The sequence below is a fragment of the Mesoplodon bidens genome (assembly GCF_964165515.1).
Source record: "Mesoplodon bidens genome assembly, chromosome: 2".
Lineage (NCBI taxonomy): Eukaryota > Metazoa > Chordata > Mammalia > Artiodactyla > Ziphiidae > Mesoplodon > Mesoplodon bidens.
In genome coordinates this window covers 22,803,123-22,815,329 of record NC_138177.1, presented here as the reverse complement: position 1 = coordinate 22,815,329, position 12,207 = coordinate 22,803,123, and the positions used below count along the sequence as shown (strand labels likewise).

At 51.8% G+C, this 12,207-nt stretch overlaps 1 protein-coding gene and 1 pseudogene across 2 annotated transcripts in view; one reads left to right on the top strand and one right to left on the bottom strand.

Moving 5' to 3' along the window:
• The window catches only part of EPHX1 (epoxide hydrolase 1), a 39,189-nt gene that overhangs the window by 25,911 nt on the left and 1,071 nt on the right, over window positions 1-12,207 (bottom strand). The window lies entirely within an intron of this gene.
• LOC308629433 (small ribosomal subunit protein eS19-like) lies at window positions 4,450-5,203 on the top strand (annotated as a pseudogene). Its single transcript has one exon. The product of its transcript is annotated as a small ribosomal subunit protein eS19-like (transcript).

Sequence of the window (12,207 nt, the reverse complement as noted above, 5' to 3'; positions counted from 1 at the left end):
GCTATGACTCAGCAATTCATTCCTAGGTATAGATCCAACCAAGATGTGTCCCCGTGTTTACCAAAAGTCACAAACAAGAATGTCCGTAACAGCACGATCTGATCCGATCTGTAGAAGCCAAAAACTAGAAACAATCCAGATGTCCTTCCACCACAGATGATGGTCTCTTGACACAAGGGAACACCATACAAAGAGAACAGACAATCTGTAACTACACACAGTGACAGGGATCAGTCCCACAAACAGTGCTGGGCCAAAGATGCCAGACACAAAAGAGCACACACTGCATGACTCCACTTATATAAAGGACAAGACAAGCGAAACGAATCTGTAGTAAGAGACTTGAGAACAGCGCTTTCCTTTGGTATGGGGGCTGGAGCCCAAGCGCTATTTTTTAAACTCCCCAGTGAATACAGTGTGCAGACAGGGGACAGGTCCGTATGTAGCCCAGGAAAGAGAGGCCTCAAGAGCAAGACTGGGGCATGTGCCTTAACAATGCAGGGGTGTGCTGAGCAGTCACGGGTGTGGGGTGACCACGGTCGCAGGCCTTCCTATAAGCCTGTATGGTGGCACACCACCCGGGCTCTGATTCTCTACTCAGTGAGAACTACTGACTCAGAAGTCAGCCGCAGGTAAGCCTGATTCCTGGAGGAGGGTGGGACATTAAGAGGGCAGACCTAGTCACTGGGTCCCTGGGAACAAGGTGTCACCCCGTCCTGCCCTACATCAAGGAAATGCAAACACCCTGTGAGTTTGGGGAAGCCTGGTGGCCCACTTGGGTGTTCCCATCTGAAGAGCCAGCCTGGCTTTCCTGGAGAACCTCCGTTCCATGAGACATCACCCCACCAACAGCAACTCGGACTACCTTTGACTTTAAGAACCGGGAACATTCTGGAGTTTACAGTAAAGGATCTTCTAGCCTGCTTCCCTGTTTGAGTAGTTCAAAGCCCAGCTCTGCCGTTTACCAGCTGAAGGGCTTTGGACAAGTTACCAAACTGCTCTGAGCACCTGTGGCCTCCTCTGTAAATGGGGATAACGCCGACCTCACAGGCTCAAAACAGGTACTCTACCAATGTGTGTTCCTTCCCCTTCCCCCAGAGCCCTTATTACTGTGCCGCATCTTCATGCAGGAAGAGACCCCAGAGGACCCCTATCCCTATTAGATGACTTAGGGATAAGCAGGCTGGGAGCAGGAAAGTGCATGGCATGGGCATCTGCTGGCCTCCCCATGTGCCCTCACCAAGGACGGACTTGAAGGGTAAGAAGAGCACAAGGCCACGTACGTCTTGGCTACCAGTGTTTTGCAGTCCGTGTACCTGGGTAGTCCCCACTCTTCTGAGAAGTTACATTCTCAGTGTAAGGGAGCAGAATTCTGTTTACTAAGCCTCCCCGTTTCCAAGGAAAGCTAGATTTATCTCTTCTGTGTGGTCAGCTCCTGCTGGTGTAGAAAATATTCTATCTACTTCAAAACATCAACACTTAGGAGACACCATGAAAAATTCAGAAGTAATACAATGCAAAACGAGAGTGCCTGCTTTGTTATGCTGGCACCCGCAACTGGAGGTTAATTCATCTGCTCCAAAAGTTCAGAAAATATATTTTATCTGATTAAGTTGTTGTTTTGTTTGTAAAGCACGTTTCCAGAATACTGGCAAAATACTTTGCTGAGAGAATTGGAGAGCGGGGGGTAGCCTTTCAGAATGAAAGCATTTTTTTCTTGGAGCCACAGTACCCTTCCTTAAAAAATGATTAGTCTGTCTAGTAAGGAAAATGCAGTTTTTGTTGTAAACTAGCCTAATTTTTTTTAAAGACACAGTAGCTGGAGGACAGTGGTCATTTAGTTCTAAAATGTTGAGCTTAGAGGTAAATCTGAGCAGCAGTTGACTACCCTGATAAGAAATGGGATTATATGAAGTTTAAGTCCCCACATTCTATACTGAAGCTTTGAGCATGCGCTTCTGAAACTTGGGAAAAAATTAGGAATTAGTTCAAGCTGAAGAAGTCAGTTGTGCAATTATGGTGACCCTTACCCTTAAAAGATGCAAATAGAGCAATTTATTATTTTACTTTTCTTTTGTCTTTCTGGGTCTTACTCGAAAAGGACAATTTTAACTATAGATCAAGTAAAAGGGGTGCTTAGTTCTCTAGAATTGCTAAAAGGAAACCCAGTCTAATAATTTCACTGAATGTATAGTATTTCTGTTATGCTTGGGGCAAAAACACAAGTTTTAAAGCATATGATTGGGACTTCCCTGGTGGCACAGTGGTTAAGAATCCACCTGCCAATGCAGGGGACATGGGTTCGAGCCCTGGTCCAAGCCCGTGCACCACAACTACTGAGCCTGTGCTCTAGAGCCCACGAGCCACAACTACTGAGCCCACATGCCACAACTACTGAAGCCCACACACCTAGAGCCCATGCTCCACAACAATAGAAGCCACAGCAGTGAGAAGCCCGCACACCGCAACGAAGAGTAGTCCCTGCTCGCCACAACTAGAGGAAGCCCGCCTGCAGCAACGAAGACCCAACGCAGCCAAAAATAATAAATTAAATAAATAAATAAAAATACCGATGGAATTAAAAAGAAAAACATACAATTCACTTTTTTTTCTTTAATTTATTTATCTTATTTTATTTATTTTTGGCTGTGTTGGGTCTTCGTTGCTGTGCACGGGCTTTCTCTAGTTGCGGCGAGCAGGGGCTACTCTAGTTGTGGAGCACGGGCTCTAGGCGTACGGGCTCAATAGCTGTGGCACATGAGCTCTAGAGCAGAGGCTCAGTAGTTGTGGCGCATGGGCTTAGCTGCTCTGCGGCATGTGGGATCTTCCCGGACCAGGGCTCGAACCTGTGTCCCCTGCATTGGCAGGCAGATTCTTAACCACTGCACCACCAGAGAAGCCCACAATTCACTTTTAGATTGATACTGAAAGTTCAAGTGAAAACTATTTTCTTGTAATTTGAATATGTAAAGTATCAAGAAGTCATTTTGTTCTTTTAAAGTAAATCAGAGATGATGGAAGGATCTTGCATTCACCATGGAGCCACCAGCCCAGGCCTGGACTGCTTACTCCCAAACTTCCCTTGTATGACAGGAAAATAAACTTCTATATTGTTTAATCCATTGTTATTTTGAGTTTTCTAATTATATAAAGCCTAACATAATCCCAACTAATTGAGAAAGTCAGGGGGGAAAGAAAATATATCAAGTTCCCCCAGGATACACACTCTTAAGAACAAATGCCCAGTCTTCAAAATTTGCAATGTTCTATTACTGTTCTGTCTCTGGAACATTTATATGATAAATAAACATTTTCCTGCTTCCCCAATCACATAAAGGTATGTTCTCAAAAGATAGCAAAGAGGAAACAAACTTTCACTGAATATGCTTTTGCATGTTGAAAAAAAAAATTTTTTTTACCAAATGCATGTACTATCTACCCCAAAACAAAATAATTATACATTTTAAAAATATGGACAACCACAAGAGTGAGTCTTCCCTGTGATCCAGCTCTAACAGTGAGTCAGACACCTCGCAGCACCAGAACTGCGCAAACGCACTCAGCAGCTGAGGTGTGACTTCCCAGTGGCCAAGAAACCCTGGAGACAAAGGTGAATCCGGAAACTCAGAAACCCATGGGCATCTGAGGGCCGGGGGCCTGGCGAACCTATGACACAGGGTAAAGAAAGCTGGCTGGGCTGTGGGAGAAACACTGGCTGCCGAAGAACTGGTGTCCAAATGGGGCTGTCCTTTCTGTGCACATGGCTCCCACTGCCATCTCTGGACAGATGACAGACATGAGCATCTCTAACCCAGACCTCCTCTGAGCTCCAGACCCAGGCACCCACCTGCCAAGTCGATAGTTCCTCAATGTCTCAAAACCTCCTCCAGGGCATCCGAAGTCGCACTTGTCTCCCTAAACTTTGTCTTCCTCCGGGGTTCCCTCTCACTGTAGCTGGCACTAGCCACCTTCCATCTGCAAGCCAAAAACCCAGGCGATGTCCCTGAAAGCCCCCTCCTCCATTTCACCCGCATCCAATCTCTCGGCAAGTTCCGGCAGCTCTACCTCCCAGTTTATATCCCCAATCCTGCTCCACCACCACCACCCCGCCCAGGTGCCCAGGTGCCCGTCTCTCCCTGGACTACAGCCGGTCCACTCACCCCTGCTCTGCACCCCCCAATACTCTCTGCAGCCAGAGCGATCTTTTGGCAATGCAAATCTGACCCTGTTGCGTTCCCTGCTAAAACTCTTAAATAGCTTCCTGCTACTTTGGTTAAGGTGACCTTCAAGGCCTGTGTGGTCTGACCTGCCCACACCCCTCCCAGGCTTCAGCCCCGACCCCCATATCCTTTCAGGCGTGTGCGCTCGCCTGCTCCCTCCGGCTGCAGGGCTTCGCGGAAATGCTGGTTCCCTCTGTCTACAACGCTCTTCCCGTCCCTTCTCAGCTCCTTAACTTGTGTTCACCCTTCTGATTTCAGATCGTGTCCCTCCTCCAAGCCTATTTCAGCACCATGCACCTCTCCTTCCTACCCCTCGTCACTGTCACGTTTGTCCATGAGGTTATGTGACTGGTGGGGTCTCCCCCACTGGAAGGAAGCTCTTTGAGGGTAGAGACTAGGGCTGCTTTGGCTCCCCTGTCTCCCCAGTGCCTGGCACTTATTGGATGCTCGGTAAATATTTGTTGAATGGCCTTTTCCCGCCGGCTGGCAGCTCGGAGGCTGCTCAATGCCTGGAGTTACTGTAAAAGACGTGAGCCAGTGGGAGTTCGTCAAAGCCCTGGCAGCCTTCCTCAGAAAGTCCAGGAAGTTGAAAGCCCCTGAATGGGTGGACACTGTCAAGCTGGCCAAGCATAAAGAGCTCACTCCCTAAGATAAGAACGGGTTCTACACACGAGCTGCTTCCATAGCACGGCACCTGTACCTCCGGGGCAGCGCAGGGTTGGCGGGGGGTGGGTGGGCAGTGCTCTGTGACCAAGATCTATGGTGGGTGTCAGGGAAACGGTGTCACGCCCAGCCACTTCGGCAGAGGCTCCAAAAGCATGGCCCGTCGGGTTCTCCAAGCCCTGGAGGGGCTGAAAAAGGTGGGAAAGGACCAAGATGGGGGCCACAAACTGACACCTCAGGGACAGAGAGATCTGGACAGAATTGCTGGACAGGTGGCAGCTGCCAACAAGAAGCATTCGAACAAAATAAAGTGCTGTTGACAACTTGTGATAAAAAATTTGTTGAATGAATGAATTTAAAAGTTCTTTGAATGACAGCGTTGAAAATGATCAGACCTTTTGAGCAAGAAGATGGCTGAATTCTCCTTGAGGAATTATAGACGACCTACTTCTGAGCCTAGTTTTTAGAGATGGGCCAGTATCCCAGGCGCACGGTAAATGTCAGGGTTTGGGATCTAGAAAGATGAGGATCAGCCTCAGGATCCTGCTGAACACGATGGAGGAGGGGTGGGTCGGCCAGCCTGCCCTCAAAGAGTCTCCTCCCTCGGACCCAGGCAGGTGGTGAGAACCCCACAATCTGAAAATGCTCCCCAAATCACAGAAAGCTGCTAGCTAACTCCGACTCTTACCATGTACCTGGCCTTGGGCTGGATGCCCAAATGTCCTTCAAGAGAAGAGGCCGAGGGCTTCCCTGGTGGCGCAGTGGTTGAGAGTCCGCCTGCCGATGCAGGGGACGCGGGTTCGTGCCCCGGTCCGGGAGGATCCCACATGCCGCGGAGCAGCTGGGCCCGTGAGCCATGGCCGCTGAGCCTGCGCGTCCGGAGCCTGTGCTCCGCAATGGGAGAGGCCACAACAGTGAGAGGCCCCAAAAAAAGAGAAGAGGCCGAGAGGGTGGACACAGACCTGAGCCCGAGGAGAAGGCCCAGCTGTGGCCTGCACGGGGGATTCCTCCCTCCAGCCTGTTGTCTGATGTCTTCCTGACAGGGATTCAGACTCAGGAGCTTGATAACCTCGTGTTCCTTCTGGGGAAGTAGTCGGCCAGCAGTCCACAACCGCGGGGCAGAGGGGTACACTGTGTGCCCCCAGACTCCAGGCCAGAGAAAGGTGGGGCTGGGGGTCTGTGTGCTTCCTCGGCCTCGGCCCCTCGCCGCCCTACCCAGCCTTGCTGCTCCTCCCTGGGGAGAGGCATATCCAGCAGAAAGGGGAAAACAGATGGCTTCCCTTCTGCTCCAGGTGGGCATGCCAAGGAAGGCCACCCAGACCAGGAACGTCCCTCCAGCAACATGCACCAAAGGCTGGCCAAAGCCTGGGGCTCCCAGGGGCTCCCCAACAGCGATGCCCAAAACTCCCAGGCAAGCTCACTGTAACGGAGACCGCTCTGGCCCAGGATAGATGGGGGAATACACTGGGTGAAGGGCCTCCCCAACTCTGCACAGCCCAGCACGTGACCAGCCTCTCCACCCACAGGCTTTTCCCGGAACCCCAGTGGCCAGCGGTGCTGGGGTGGGCCAGGCCCATGGGCAAGGTCAGCTGGGCTGGACAGATTAGAATGCTCTGCACTTGGGACAAGGGCCATGTTTATCTCCCTGAAAGATCTGGAACCAAGCCCCGGGAGAGCAGCCTGGCAGGAAAAGAAACACGTCGTTTGTAGGCAAAAACAAAGGGAAGTAAAAAAGTAAAAACAGTGTGGGGGGCAGCCTTCTTATGGGGAACCCTGTTCTGGGGCCAGAGTGAAGGCACATAACTGTATGCCCTGGAGGGTCACCCCCGCCCCCTGCCCCCATCCCCATGCCCCCAACGAGATATATATATATATATATATATATATATATATATATGCACACACACATATACACACACCTGTATAGACAGACAGAAAGAATACAATTACTGACTGCTGATCTGATCTGATGAAAAGCTTCATGGACTCAGGAGCCAGCTCGGCTGGTGGTCAAGCACTCATGGTCTGCTTTGAATCCTGGCCCTATCCCTTACCAGCCATAGCCTAGGTAAACTTCATTGACATTTAGCCAGTGTCTTCATTTCTCCAAGCCTCAGTCTCCACACCTGCAAAATGGGTGGAATAAAGTACATCCCTGGGCTTCCCTGGTGGCGCAGTGGTTGAGAGTCTGCCTGCCGATGCAGGGGACGTGGGTTTGTGCCCCGGTCCGGGAAGATCCCACATGCCGCAGAGCGGCTGGGCCCGTGAGCCATGGCTGCTGAGCCTGTGCGTCCGGAGCCTGTGCTCCACAACGGGAGAGGCCACAGCAGTGAGAGGTCCGCGTACCGCAAAAAAAAAAAAAAAAAAAAAAAAGTACACCCCTTACTGAATGAACTCAGGGAAAGTGGCCACACAGGGAACAGCTGTCACAGGCATTCACTTTTTGTTTTTAAATCCTGAGGACACTAAAGGTCGGGGAGAGAGGCCTACCCTGAAGCTGAGGGAACCTTCCCTGAGGAAGTGTTACCTGAACCAAGAAGGGAAGTTAGGAGCGATCCTTGAAAGAGGGAGGGCAGAGGGTTCCAGGGCGGATAGGATGCCTGAAGGCCGGTGTGGCTGGAAGGCAGAAAGTGAGGGAAGCACGGCCTAGGATAAGGAGGGGGCTCTCGGCTCTGGGGCCTGAGTGAAGGCAGCCTCAGCACCTGCCTGCAGGGTCTGCATGGGTGAAAGGGGGGAATCCGATGGGTGGGCTGCCTGGTCCAGAGCACCTTCAGAGAGGGGATGCTGACCTCCACAGATTTTAAATGCCCCTGAGCTGGGGGAGCAGGGGCCACCACAAACTCATTTACACAAGCTGCCATGCAGACTTTTAGTTAAACGGCACAAGTGGGGAGCAGGCTCTCTCCACCCTGCAGGGTTCACACACGCATGCTCTGGGAGTTTCATTTGAATCCTTTCCATCTCGCATTCTGTCAAGTTGTCCACTGGTTCTAAGTTACCAGAGAAAACACCCAAGTGGAACACAGTTCACTGCCTATGAGGAAAAAACATTCCCTTCCTGAAATTTCAATACGTGACATTCTCTATTTGAGGAGAGAAAGACTCCTATTTCAGGAGATAATAGGCGTGGGCCGTATAATACACCTATTTGATTTCCTTTCCACCATTAACCACACTCTCTCTCCTCCCTCCCCTCCCCAAGTCTGCTTTTCCTCAGCGATGTGCTCCCAGTCTGGAAGCTTCCTCAACAGTGTGTAACAGGATAGCACTGCGAGCTGGGCCACAGCACAGTCACCTGAGCTGGCTTTATTGTCTGAAACGCACTGAAAGGGTCCCTGTGCTTCACATACTGAAGCCCTAAGGACTAGAGTCTGAGTTCAGAGGAATATTCTGGGTTGCTGGTGTCTTGGTGGGGTCAGTTTGCTTGTGGAAATGTCTAGCCTGCAAAAAGAAATAAAAAATCAAAAAAGGCTAAAAATACTTCTGAAGTTCAACCAAAGGTCCAGGGGGCAACTCTGAAATTAAGGTGTTCCATCTTGACAGTATCACTGTGACCCTGAGACCCACCTGTGGGAAGGGGGCACAGACCCGGCCGAGGGCAGGGGGCCGCCTTCCCCCACCTGGTGGCCAGCCTGCCAGCTCCTGCCTCCTCACAGCGACAACTTGGTTCACAGGCAGAAAACTTGGAAAGCAGGAAAATATATCCACTTTCTCCCAAAGAGTTGGTAAGAGCGTCAGATTTCCCTGAGCCCTTGGCACTCAGGGGTTAACCATGGAGCTTGGTGCTGGAATCAGTGTTTCTCTTACTTTCCAAAAGGTCCAAGTCTCGCCAGTTCGAACGAGAAGGGTAGTACAATCGGAAAGTTGCACCCAGTATCGCAAAGGTCACGCATGCTACCTGGAAAGCCAAGTCGCAGGCTGAGCCGCCGAGGAACACCCTGAGGTGGAGGTCCTCGGGGAAGACCCACACCCAGCCACTGAGAAGCACTGCACGGGTTTCTGACTCAGAGGCACCTGGCCTCCCACTCCTGGTCATTGGCTTCCTGCAGCCCTCACGGCTCACAGCACAGGCCACAGTCTGGCTAGAGCCAGCCCGATAGGCCCACGGCGGGGACGCTCAGATCCCTTCCAGAACATGAGGATGCGTCTGGGCAGCACCACCTCCTCTGAGGAAGCCCAAAGAAGCCCTGGACTGGGACATGGTAGTGGGAAGACTCCATAAGCATAGCATCTCCTGTGCTACGGTAACCCTAAGGAGTAAGGCGTAGTTGTTTTCTGTTTTAAAGAGATCTAAAAATGAAGCTCCAAGAGGCTAAACAGCTTGCCCAAGTTAACCCAGCTTGCAAGTGCCAAGAAGATATATATATATATATATATATTTTTTTTTTTTTTTTTTTTTTTTTGCGGTACGCGGGCCTCTCACTGTCGTGGCCTCTCCCGTTGCGGAGCACAGGCTCCGGACGCGCAGGCTCAGCGGCCATGGCTCACGGGCCCAGCCGCTCCGCGGCATGTGGGATCTTCCCGGACCGGGGCACGAACCCGTGTCCCCTGCATCGGCAGGTGGACTCTCAACCACTGCGCCACCAGGGAAGCCCCCAAGAAAATATTTTAATTCAGTCTGTTTATCAATCTTCCCAAACACTAAAGGTAGTAAAAACTCCTGCTCTTGACTCAGGACAACACCCATGGTTCCCATTTGTGGGTTAGCTATAGATTCCTCCAGAAAGTCCTTGAAATCCCCAAAGAGAAGAGCTTTTTTTTTTTTTTCCTACTGCAAGCACTTTCAGTTGAGCCTAACAGGTGTGGCTTTGCAGTAGTCGGACCGTGCACTCAAATGGCTCCTCATGAGAACGGTGCCCGCTGCCCGACAGCAAAGCCAAGACAGACAATGGGGTCCAGTGGACAGAAGACTCCACTCCAGGTCCTTGAGCCTGTCTAAAGGAATGTTCACAGGCTAGACTTGAGACAGTGAAAAGAGCTGCTCTCTGGTGACAAAGGATGAACGAGGACCTCCCTCAGGAAGTAAACATAGAGTCATTCCTCAGTATCCGTGGGGGATTGGTCCCAGCACCCTCCGGATACCAAAATCGGTGGATGCTCAGGTCCCTTATATAAAGTGGCAGAGGACAGTCTGCCCTCCGTATGGCTGGGTTCCACATCCACGGCCTCAAAGCCTAGGCATACGGAGGGCCAACTGTAACCTTGATGGCAGAAGAGGCAGTTTCGGTTTGAACCTGGTTTGCACAATGGCGTGTTCACTTAGGCAACCAAGGTCAGGCTCCTACCGTTCTCTCCTTGACAAGAGAGCGTCCAGCACTCCCTCCTCAGGGAAGGGGGTGGGGGGTGGGGGCTGGATCCTTGGCGAAGCTTTGGTTCCCTCTTGGGGGTACTGCTGGGGTGCCACCTCCCTGCTGCAACCTCCCCACCTGGCCATACGGCCCCTGGAGCCTCTGCTCCTAAACCGCTGGGCTCGGGCCAAGAACCACCCACCAGCAGCCCACAGGTGACCCATGGGGCCAGCTGGCCTGGGTAGTGACGCTTCTGCCTCCACCCTGGGCCCTCGACCTCTGCCTGGGGTCTTGCCCCCTACACCCTGGCCAGGCCCTTCACTCTATTTGACGCTGCCCGCAGCGAACCCGGCGTAGGCTGCGGGACCACCTAGGCCCCATCAAAACTGACAGCTTCCCACTAACCTCTTTCCTTTTCTGAAGATCCCTTTGGATTCTTAACCACAGGATCATCACAGATTAGATCTGTAAGAAGCCTTGCAGATTATATAGCCCAACCTCATTTCATGGACGAGGTCCCCAGAGGGGAACTTCTTGGCAGAGCTGGGACACCAGCCAGATATTCTTCCTATGCCAATTCTCTTTCCACATCACTGTATCACCTCTCAAAGGAATGAATCACTCTGATGGGATGTAGGGTCCTGTCAGAGGTGGGTTTTGAGCATGGGATCCTAGAGACCCCTCAAGTCACCACAGGCCTGCTGTGTCTGTGTCCACTCCAGCCTGAGTGGGTATGCTCTGGGCTCCTTCTTCAGCAGTAGTGAGCAGCTCACACTGAGCCCTGCCTTATTTTGTAAGCCCAGCTGGGTTCCATGTCTTTGAGTATCTCAGCTCAAGGATAGAGAACTGGAATCTGGGCAGCCCCTGCCTTCCCGTGTCTGGGCTAGGCCAGGATGCTGCAAGGAAAGTCAAGGTGCAAGTCAGCAATCACTAAGCCTGGGCATGTCGGGAGGGTCACCGTGTATTGATAACATGGGGGCCCCCTGTGCCCTCCAGCTGGTGCTGGATTTAGACCTCAGACATGAACGAGGACACCACAGGAGGGGGCTGGGGGAGGCACTCCACTTCCTCCAGTGATCTGATGCCCTTTCTCTAAAGGTCCCTCTGCCCAAAGAGGCCCCATTCAGTCTCTTACCACGGACATCCCACTCCCATAAGTCTGTACCAGCCCATGCACTTAAGGGATAGCCGGGAGGCAGGCGGGATCACACAGGGAGCACGTGGGTTGGAGCAGGTGGTGTTGAAGTTTACCCTGGCGGCCTTGCTGAGCAGTTATTTCCCATGGAAGACTTTCCTTTCCTGGAACTGGAGGTGGGGGGAGCCTCTTGTTCTCAGGTTGAGCCAGCCAAGTTTATCCAGTAGCTCACTCACACCAAAGGACCCTGGTGGCAGCTTGGCCCACACTCAGCAAACACAGATATAAAGTTCATCCATGCCAGCCACATGCCTGCCATGGGGCCTTTGCACTTGCTTGACCTGTGAACCATCACTCCAGATAGCAGTCTGCCACCCCCTTACTCCTCAGTATTATTCAAATATCCCCTCTCAGGGGGGCCTTCTTTTACCCGCCCCCCACTTCTCTTTTCAGTGCTGTATTTTGCTCCCACATCGCTTTCTGACATAGTTTATATTTAACAAATCTATTGTGCGTATCGTCCATCTTTCCCCCAGCAGAACGGTAGACTCCGTGAAGGCATGCTCCCTGCTGAGCCCCCTGCGGGGGCAGAGCCTGCACCCAGTGGTCAGTCCGCTCGCACTGCCCACGCCTAGGTGTGGACATGTGGGAAGGAAAAACTGATTTTTGCTAAATCAGACCTGCTGGGGCTAGTAAAAGGCTCCTACAACGTCCCCAAGCCCCCACTCCCTGAAGGAAGCAACCACCATCCCAGAAGACAAGGCTACTTTCCGGAGCGGTGCCGCTTCTTGCCAAAGTTTATTTTTAATGCTGAATTCAGAGGAGTCTGCAGAGCGGCACCGAGACAGGCATAAATCCCAATGCTCTCAGCAATTTCCCGCAACAGCTCGTAAATCCGATG